Genomic DNA, 9347 nt, shown 5'->3' on the forward strand with positions numbered 1-9347 from the left:
GCTTACTTTGGAATGTGAAAACAACACTTTATGAACAGAGCCCAAACAGAATCAGTATCAAAACTCAATCACTCCTTTACTATTTCATGCCCACTTTCTGATAATCTTATTTTATCAGATTATTCTCAACATTTTTTTCTCACATTACAAGTGAGACCACACAGAAGCGCTTCAGGCAAAATGATTTACATATTCCAAGTTTCAAAAAAGGTCAGGCAAATAACTATCTTTTGACGGGAACCTAGTTATAACTTAACTTTTGGGAGGCAGAGATGGGAAGGCCCCACACTTTCCATAACAGCAATCTGTTCATAACTGGAGGCATGTTTTTTTTTATTAAATCATTAGAAATACTTTTAAATATTTCCCAGGAGATCTTATATGCACTCTCTTTTATGTATAATACTTGGGCCTCTATACAGAAAATGCCATTGGTTTGCAAATAACCATTAAAAAAGTTATTTGCTTCAAAAGCAAATGTAGTCAAAGAGATAATTAATATGCCTTAAAATTCTGCCTTTGGTTATAAACCACCAAAGGTTGTTAAAACTTTGTAATTCCTACGAACACAAATGCACACTCTCTCTACTGTATCTTGACTCCTCAAAATCAAAGTAAGAATACCAAACCTCATATACATACGATTGCGATCAGAAGCATTTCATGGTATTTTTACATCATTGGATAAAATCACAGCTCTAAATTATTTATTTGTATCCCACCTTTATTATTCTTATAAATAAGCGGCAAACATACCTAATCTTCTTTCCTTCTCCAATTTCCCAAAAAGGTGGATTGGGCTGAGCGGAAATGACTGGCCAAAAGTCACCCAGCCAAATGTTATGCCTAAGGAGGGACTAGAACTTACAGGCTCCTGGTGATTGGCGTAATGTTACCGAGCCAGCTTTCACGCCTAAGGCGGGACTAGAACTCATAGTCTCCTGGTGATTGGCCCAAAATCCTTTCATATCAAAGGCGGGACTAGAACTCTCACAACTAGTTTCTAGTCTGGCGCCTTTTCCTGTTAGCGTTCTAAATACCATGTATGAAATAAATCATTGTCCAAGGCAGAATCTTCCTTAAAGTTCCCATTTATTCATAACAGGCATGTTAGCATGGCTATGGAATTCCAACTCTGATTTACATCCTGGAATTCCACCCAGTTGAAAGTTCATGATCTATCCCCCACACCCACAAATCCATCACATGTTCCAATCATCCTCTTCCACGCTGGCATCTACACCCCTCTGGTTCCGGTCAGGTGTCGAGGTGCGGAGACAAAAGATGACCTTGGCTTCTATAAAAGAATGTCAACAATACATTCTACAATCCTACTCCTTTCTATTCCCCCCTCCCAACTACTACACTATTGAAACAGCATAGAAAATTATAAGAAAGTATGGCAGGCCAAAGATCCTAAAAAGAACATAACTACAGGCCTGACATTTCCATTAGACCACAATTTTATTACGAAGCTCTGCGTGAGTTCAACATTCCTCTACTCCCTTCGGTTTTCCATTGTCATAACTTGGGACCCATCCATTTTTTCACTATAAAATCATGGATGTTTCTTCTGTGCTTGTCAGTTATAAAAAGCAAGGCATACGGTGCTTAGCGATATTGCACGGCACAGTCCAGGAGAAAGAATTATGCCAGGGTTTTTATAGAGCAATTGTGGTAAAAGTTTGCAGAACCATTCACAAGACTACGCCACCTAACTTAGAAGAAGGGAGGAAAGCGAAAAGGTATCACGAAGGGAAGTATGATCTTACTCAGATCTACGGTTCTGTATATGATCTAGGCATGTACAGCACACAGGCTAAGGAATTTGAACACAAACTCAACACCTAATCAAGATCAAAGTACTATAACTTCAGAGATTCAATCCCAGTATTGCATAGGCATCAATTCATATTAGATCAATAGGAAGTCCTTAGGCCAGAGGCTATGAGTCAAAATCAGGAAAAGTAGAAACCTCTTTCTCCCTCCCTCCATCTATCTACCTATCCACCTACCTCCCCCGCTTCCCCGAAAATAAGACCTCCCTGGATAATAAGCCCAATCGGGCTTTTGACAGCATGCACTAAAATAAGCCCTCTGTCAGTTTTCCAAATAACATCCAAAATTAAATCAGAATCCAAGGCGAAGTATTGCTCAAAGTTCCAATTCATTAAGAGAGTCGTGTTGGCACATCTGGGAATCCTGACATTTAACCTGAATCTACCTTAAAATACTTTGCCTTGGACTCTGATTTAATTTTGGATGTTATTTGGAAAACTGACACGCTCCCCGAAAATATTGCAACACAGCAGCAGCCATGAGGTGACCCCGCTCGCCGCCTCCTGCACCTCAAAAATAATAAAACCTCACTGAAAATAAGGCCAAGCGCTTATTTCGGGAGGAGTCAAAAGAAAGTAAGGCCCTGTCTTATTTTGGGGGAGAAACGGTACGCTGGTTGTGATTTCCTGCAACCACTGAAGAGGGAAGATAAATATGAGAGCAGAGGAAGAGGTGAAAAATGTTAATAGAGATGAAGTATTCCCACAGCATGGGTTAGTCTCTTTCCTGCAGTTTCACAGCACAAGCCAGCATCCTAAACATCTCAATATTTATTTCCTTATTTTGCGCTGCTATTACTAAAAGATGTAAATCCGTTATGAAGTAACATGGACAATACTTTCTGAAAAGTCTCAAATAGAGAGGGGAACTGGGCTCAGATCATGGTGGGTTTTTTTTAAGAGTGGAAGAGTTGAATGGTGGAAGGTATTCTAGATATGCAGAGGATTCAGGGCTGAGTATCTGCAGTTATGAAGAATTCTAATTTCTCAGGGGACTGGAGGCTAAAACATATGAAGAACGGTTGCAGGAACTGAGTATGTCTAGTTTAATGAAAAGAAGGACTAGGGATGACATGATAGCAGTGTTCTAATGTGTCAGGGGTTGCCACAAAGAAGAGGGAGTCAAGCTATTCTCCAAAGCATTCTCTTGTCCCCTGAAGGCAGGGCAAGACATAATGGGTGGAAACTAATCAAGGAGAGAAGCAACTTAGAACTGAAGACAAACTTCCTGACAGTTAGAACAATTAATCAGTGGAACAGCTTGCCTCCAGAAGTTGTGAATGCTCCAACACTGGAAGTTTTTAAGAAGATGTTGGATAACCATTTGTCTGAAGTAGTGTAGGATTTCCTGCCTAAGCAGAGGGTTGGACTAGAAGACCTCCAAGGTCCCTTCCAACTCTGCTATTCTATTCTATTCTATTCAGATGGCCTAGAAAAAGTATCTTCTTAAGAATCTTGTAGCATAAGCAACATAAGCCAGTTCAGTTAAAGTTCTTGAATCCCAACTGGGTTTCACAACCATTAATCCACTACACATACAAATAATGAAACTCTTTGTCCCTTAACGTAGAATACTAGCATCCAGAAATCAAAACTCTTTTCTGTTCTTTCCCTATAATCAGAGGGAGGCATTTTTTAAAACTTGAGTGAAACCAAACAGGGGGAAACCTCTCCTATTCTTCTACTGTAATCCTCATCAGCAGAGAGCTTTTAGGTACTTCCAAACCAATGATGGCAAAACTTTTCGGCACTTGCGGAAATGTCATACGCGCATGTGTGCTCTCGTCAGGGCCGGGCTCCGGAAAAAGCCAAACGTCCGGGTTCTAGCATGCATGACAATCAACTGGTCAAACGCATGGGCGGGCCGGCTTTCGGCATGCACGCCAGAAACCCGGAAGGCAAACAGGCAAGGCCACGTGTGCCAGGCGACATGGCTTCGCCTGCCACTTTGGGCATGTGCGCCATTGGTTCGCCATCACGGTTCTAAATCAAGTGTTTCCTCCCTGCAGTGTATGGCAAATCAATCTTATTTACAGGTAAAAGTTGTAGGGTGCCTTAAAAATCAAATATACTTCTAGAACAACCCCTGCAGTATGGCCCAAACAGCTAGATACTCCCGTATAGTGAGCATGTTTTTAATTCTATTTATTTTTATTCTGTCTTTTTTTTCTTTTTTGCAAATAATTCAAGGTGGCAAACACATCCAACTTAACTTTCTTCTCCTATTTTCCCCAGAATGCTATGCCTGTGAGTTGAGTTGGGCTGAGTGTGTGTGATTGGTCCAAGGTCAGCCAGACGGTGAGATGTATATGGTGAGACTAGAACTTACAGTCTCCCGGTGACTGGCCCAAAGTCACTGAGCTGGCTTTCATGCCTGAGACAGGACTAGAACTCACATTTTCCTAGTGACTGGCTCAAAGTCACCCAGCCACCTTTCATGCCTAAAGCGGAACGAGACCTCACCGTATTCTCGTGATTGGTCCAAAGTCACCCATCTGGCTTTCATGCTTAAGGCGGAGTTAGAACTCACGGTCCCCCACTTTCTAGCCAGGTGTCTTAACCACTAGACCAAACTGGCTCTCAAATGACTGATCAACACTCAGTAAACAACTATGAAATCCACAGCGCCCCAAACTGTAGTCAAGTTTAAAATTCAATTAAAAAAAAATACTTACTCAGAATACATTAACTAAATTAGAAAAATACTTATGTTACACATTATTAAAGTGAAACTTAATATTTAATTAGAAGAGAATATGAAAATGTTTTTTTTTCCCCCCTGCCATTCCCGCTCCCATGCATCTAGTATGCAGTGACAGACTTATCATCATGCCGGAAGAGAATTAAATTGCATTTGCCTTTTAGTGATCTAAGCAGCGTTGGAAGCGATCTCGTTGGAGCTCTTCACAATTCCCTGATGTCTTAGCTGAAAATAATTGTGTCATCTGCCAATTTTGTCACTTAATTGGAAACATCTTGGCTAAACTCATTTATTAACAAGTTGAACATGGGCCCAAGCCAGATCCTTGGGGGACACTCCTTTGCACTTCCCTCCAATGTGAAAAACTGCCCATTTAGTCTGTTCCGTGTTTTCCACAGTTGTCAGTCGCAAGCAAGCAGATCTAAATGTGTTGAGCTCCAGCTAACCACTTTCTTGCGTTCGACCTATAATACAAAAATCTCCCCGGAATGCTTGTCTTCCCTTAGGAACAGAAAGATGAGGTTCCATGGAGCTTGGGAAGGGGGGACAGACAGATGCATGGGAGCAGTCCTGGATCTCTTACAATTCAAGGCTAGTTCCATGTTTGAGGCCTCCACCCTGCCTGGCTGAACCACAGTTCAACTCATCACGGGAGGACTTTTCCTGCAATCCTAGGACTACTTAGTTTACTCAAGAGTCTTTCACAAGGACCTTTTGTCAAAAATGCTTTTGAACGCAAGTGTAGGACCACCTCCATTCATGCACCTGCTGACACCTGCAACGCACCTGAACAAGTTTATGAGGTGGGATCTAACCCCATGGAAGCCATGCAAGATCTCTCAGCAAGCTGTGCTCTTATTCAGTGCTTCATAGGTATAGGTAAAGGCTCCCCTCGCTCATATGTGCTAGTTGTTCCCGACTCTAGAGGGCGGTGCTCATCTCCGTTTCAAAGCCCAAGAGCCAGCACTATCCAAAGACATCTCCATGGTCATGAGGCCAGCATGGCTAAACACCGATGGCGCACGGAATGCTGTTACCTTCCCACCAAAGGTGGTTCCTATTTTTCTACTTGCATTTTTTTATGTGCTTTCGAACTGCTAGGTCGGCAGAAGCTGGGACAAGTAATGGGAGCTGACTCCGTTATGCGGCGCTAGGGATTCGAACCGCCAAACTGCCGACTTTTCTGATCGACAAGCTCAGGGTCTTAGCCGCTGAGCCACCTTTTCAGTGCTTCATAATTTTATGGGTAAGTTTTCTTCCCAATCTCATCCTCCATCCTACTCTATTAGTCAACACATTCTCTTTGTGTCCACTATCTTTCTCTATCTTGTACACATTCTTTTCATGTCTACTATCCTCCTCCGCTCCCATCCAAGTATTGAAAGGCGGGGGGGGGGGGGATTCTTGCTTTCATTTTATGTGTTCATGAAATGTACGCACCAACCTTTTTTTTTTTTAAGCATTGCAAAAGCTAAAATAATGTTGGGGAAACTGAGGAGGAATGCTTCCTTGAGGCCATCCTACATTGTTCAGATTGTGTGCCTAGATGTCCTTCAGGCGCCAAGTTCATTTCTGACATTATAGGCAGACGATCGTGGCGATAAGTCGCATACTTCTTCAACGGAACGATCGCCGTGAGTCAGATGACAGCTTTGATCGCTCAGATATTATAAGTCTATCTTAATGAGCACACTATTCCAGCTTCATTACAGATGTTTATTCCAGGGTAATCGGGTAATTGGGACTAACACAGGCTGCCATACCATGTATTCCTTGAGCTGCATATTTATTACGATCCTGGGTCCTATGAGCCACAATTTCCCAACTCTGGAAGATTCAAGGAAACACGGGAAACCTATAACACTGTGATGGTGAACCAATGGCATGCGTGCCACAGGTGGCATGCGGAGCCATATCTGCCAGCACATGAGCGCATGTGTGTGCTGGCCAGCTGATTTTTGGCCTTCCGGAGGGCCGTGGAAGACCATTTCCGACCTCCCCAGGTTTCAGAAAAGCCTCCAGAGCCTGGGGAGGGCGAAAAATGAGCTCAACGAGCCAACTGGAAGTTTGGAAACAATCCATTTCTGAACTTTTGGTTGGCCTTTTGGACCCGTTTTTCGCCCTCCCCAGGTTCCAGAGGCTTTCTTGATGCATAGGGAGGGTGAAAACTCCTGGGGGGGGGGGTGCGCGCATGCGGGCAGGGTAGTGGTGTGCGTGCATGCGTGGGGTTTGCGTACACATGCGCAGGTGGGTGGGGTGCATTGCATTGTGGGAAGTGGGCACGACACACAATTTGGGCACGCGTTTCCAAAAAGGTTCCCCATCACTGCTATAACACAAGATATTAAAACGAAGAGGATTTTCTGCACGTAGGGTTAATAGCATTCAAACATATAACAAGCCAATCAATCATGCCAATACAGCTGTTCTTCTAGTAATAAAACACAGCTGCACAAAGTGTAAAGAAAATCTCACTAACAATAGGAGGCTACGTTCGTAATTTGATTCAATTATTTCTTTTAAGAGGAAAATGATCTAGCATCAAACTCTAGTACTAAATTATTTTTCATTTTCACTTGCAGGTAAAAACTTTGGCAAAGCCTTATTCTCTTCGGAATGGATCAGTTAATCCAATACACCATAAATAGGATTAATTATGCTATCCTTAAATAGTAAACAAATTACATCCTACATCAGATTTACGCAAAGCACTGATACTCTACTTGTGTTCAGGGGAGCGTGAGGTCACCTATGCCATCCCACTTCTCTTTTCTTCCTAGAACTTTTCCCACAAAGGTCCGCTTTTTATTTTTTAATCAACCAAGTATTGATCCGTTGGTTGTGACAGGAATTAACCTACTTGCTTGTCTGACGTCATGGGGCGAGAGAGAGGATGACTGGCCCAAAGTCACCTAGCCAGTTTTCATACCTAAGCCAGGATTCGAACTCTAACCCTGTAGCACAGAACTTTCTCCAACCTATAAACATTCACGATAGACAGTTATCAGTAAATGACCACCCTTTGCGTAACCCTAAGTTAAAAGGAGCTTCAAGTGAGATCAAATCCAGGAAATGCAAATTTGCAGGATCATTATATGCAGTTTGTCAATGATCCAAAGAGCTGCAGTTATTAGTCACAAAAGTGGCTTTCGCTCATTGGAAAAAATCTATAGGAAGATTTGCCGACAATAGTTTTGTACAGCACAGGTAGTCCTTGACTTACGGCCACAACTGAGCCCAAAATTTCCGTTGCTAAGCAAGAACATTTCTTAAGTGAGTTTTGCCCCATTGTACGACTTTTCAGGCCGCCGTTGTTAAGTGAATCACTGCAGTTGTTAAGTTAGCAAGGTAGCTGTTAAGTGAATCTGGCTTCCCCCATTGATTTTGCTTGTCTGACCGTCGTAAATATGAGTCAGTTGCCAAAAGTCTGAAGTTTGATCAGGGGACCACGGGGAGGTCGTAAGTGCGAAAAACGGTCAGGTGTCACTTTTTTCAGTTGCCGTTGACTTCAAGAGGTCATTAAATGAACTGTTGTAAGTCAAGGACCTCCTATACTGGGGAGGGGGGCACCACGCAGCATTACATTCTCTGGTCATTCCATGGCTGCTGATGGAGGGGAGAGAGGAAGATGCATAGTCCTTACCATTCCTAATCAATTCTGCAGATCAATACACATGTCCCCTATAAGGCTTTCCAGTTTCTGTGCCAAAGTAAATGTTTGTTCAGAGTCAGGCCCAAACCTGAGAAATCATGTGTGTGCAACATTTGTGCAAATTTGTGAATCCTGGAAGCTCCAATGCTGCTGGGTTTTGTTTGTTTTTCCAAGTGACCGAGTTCCTGGATCACCAGGAAATATAGACCAGAAAGCTTAGGTTAATATAAAAGAGAGAGAAGGAGAGAGAGAGAGAGAGAGAATATATTATATCTCCACCACAATGAGTCCTTCTAGAAGAAGAGATAGAGTTCAATCTGTGGTGTTGTTTTTTAATTCAGGAATCCAAAACTTCTGCTCTGCAAAAGAGATAAGAGCTGACAAATCCACTATCTCAACCTTCCCAAATTAAAATATAACTTTAGTGCCATACAAGAATGCAGGTGAAAGGGAAAACAAGATATATAAAGGCCTGTTTCAACTGCAAGCTTGCACAAAATCAAAACAATATTAAATTTAAAAAAAAAATCACAAACAGAATTTGGGGGAAAGCACTACTGTGATATTTCAAATGGCAAGAAAAGGGTGATTTGATTTTATTTGGTGATCACCAACATAACCAGAGCGGATAACTATCCTTAACACTATTTTAGCATAAGGCAATACTATTGTCCCAAGTTTTCAAAAAACTACTATATTTTTCTACTCCTGTTTCATTCTAACAGTTGTTGTACTTCTCAAAATACCCCCCCCCCAAGAGTAAAATCAAAATACTGTGTACTAATTCTCTCATTTTCTTTTTCTGTTCTTATTTTTAAGTATTTGATGACAAGTGAGTGAACTTGGGCCATGCAACTGCATAAGCTAATTCGGAGTTTTGCAAACCTTCGGATATTGCCCGGGGCTCCACAGAAGAAACATGAAAAAATAAAGTAAAATCAAGATGCTTACAGCACAGTTCCTAAACAACAAAAATCTATATAAATTATTTTACTTATTATTGCAACCCTCATGTAAGTCAGATCCTGGTGATAGGTATGTTACCAATATGGCTGGAAAAGGAGGAACAGCATAAAATACACCTCGTTTCAAAGCGATTTATGCCCAAGATGTAATTTCCCAGCTGAAAACTGATTAGGCCACAATCACAAATCTT

The 9347-nt window shown here is 41.9% G+C and overlaps 1 protein-coding gene across 4 annotated transcripts in view; it reads right to left on the minus strand.

Moving 5' to 3' along the window:
* FNDC3A (fibronectin type III domain containing 3A) overlaps window positions 1-9347 on the minus strand; it is a 66383-nt gene that overhangs the window by 53566 nt on the left and 3470 nt on the right. The window contains exon 1 of one of the 4 annotated variants that reach the window (XM_081964075.1): window positions 5322-5394. The exons of the other annotated variants lie outside the window; for them this stretch is intronic. The gene's annotated coding sequence lies outside the window, so the exon portion shown is untranslated. Of the gene's footprint in view, window positions 1-5321; window positions 5395-9347 lie in introns of those variants that run through there. 4 annotated transcript variants of the gene reach the window in all.

This window comes from Natrix helvetica (genome assembly GCF_964273705.1).
Source record: "Natrix helvetica genome assembly, chromosome: 11".
Taxonomy (NCBI): Eukaryota; Metazoa; Chordata; class Lepidosauria; order Squamata; family Natricidae; genus Natrix; species Natrix helvetica.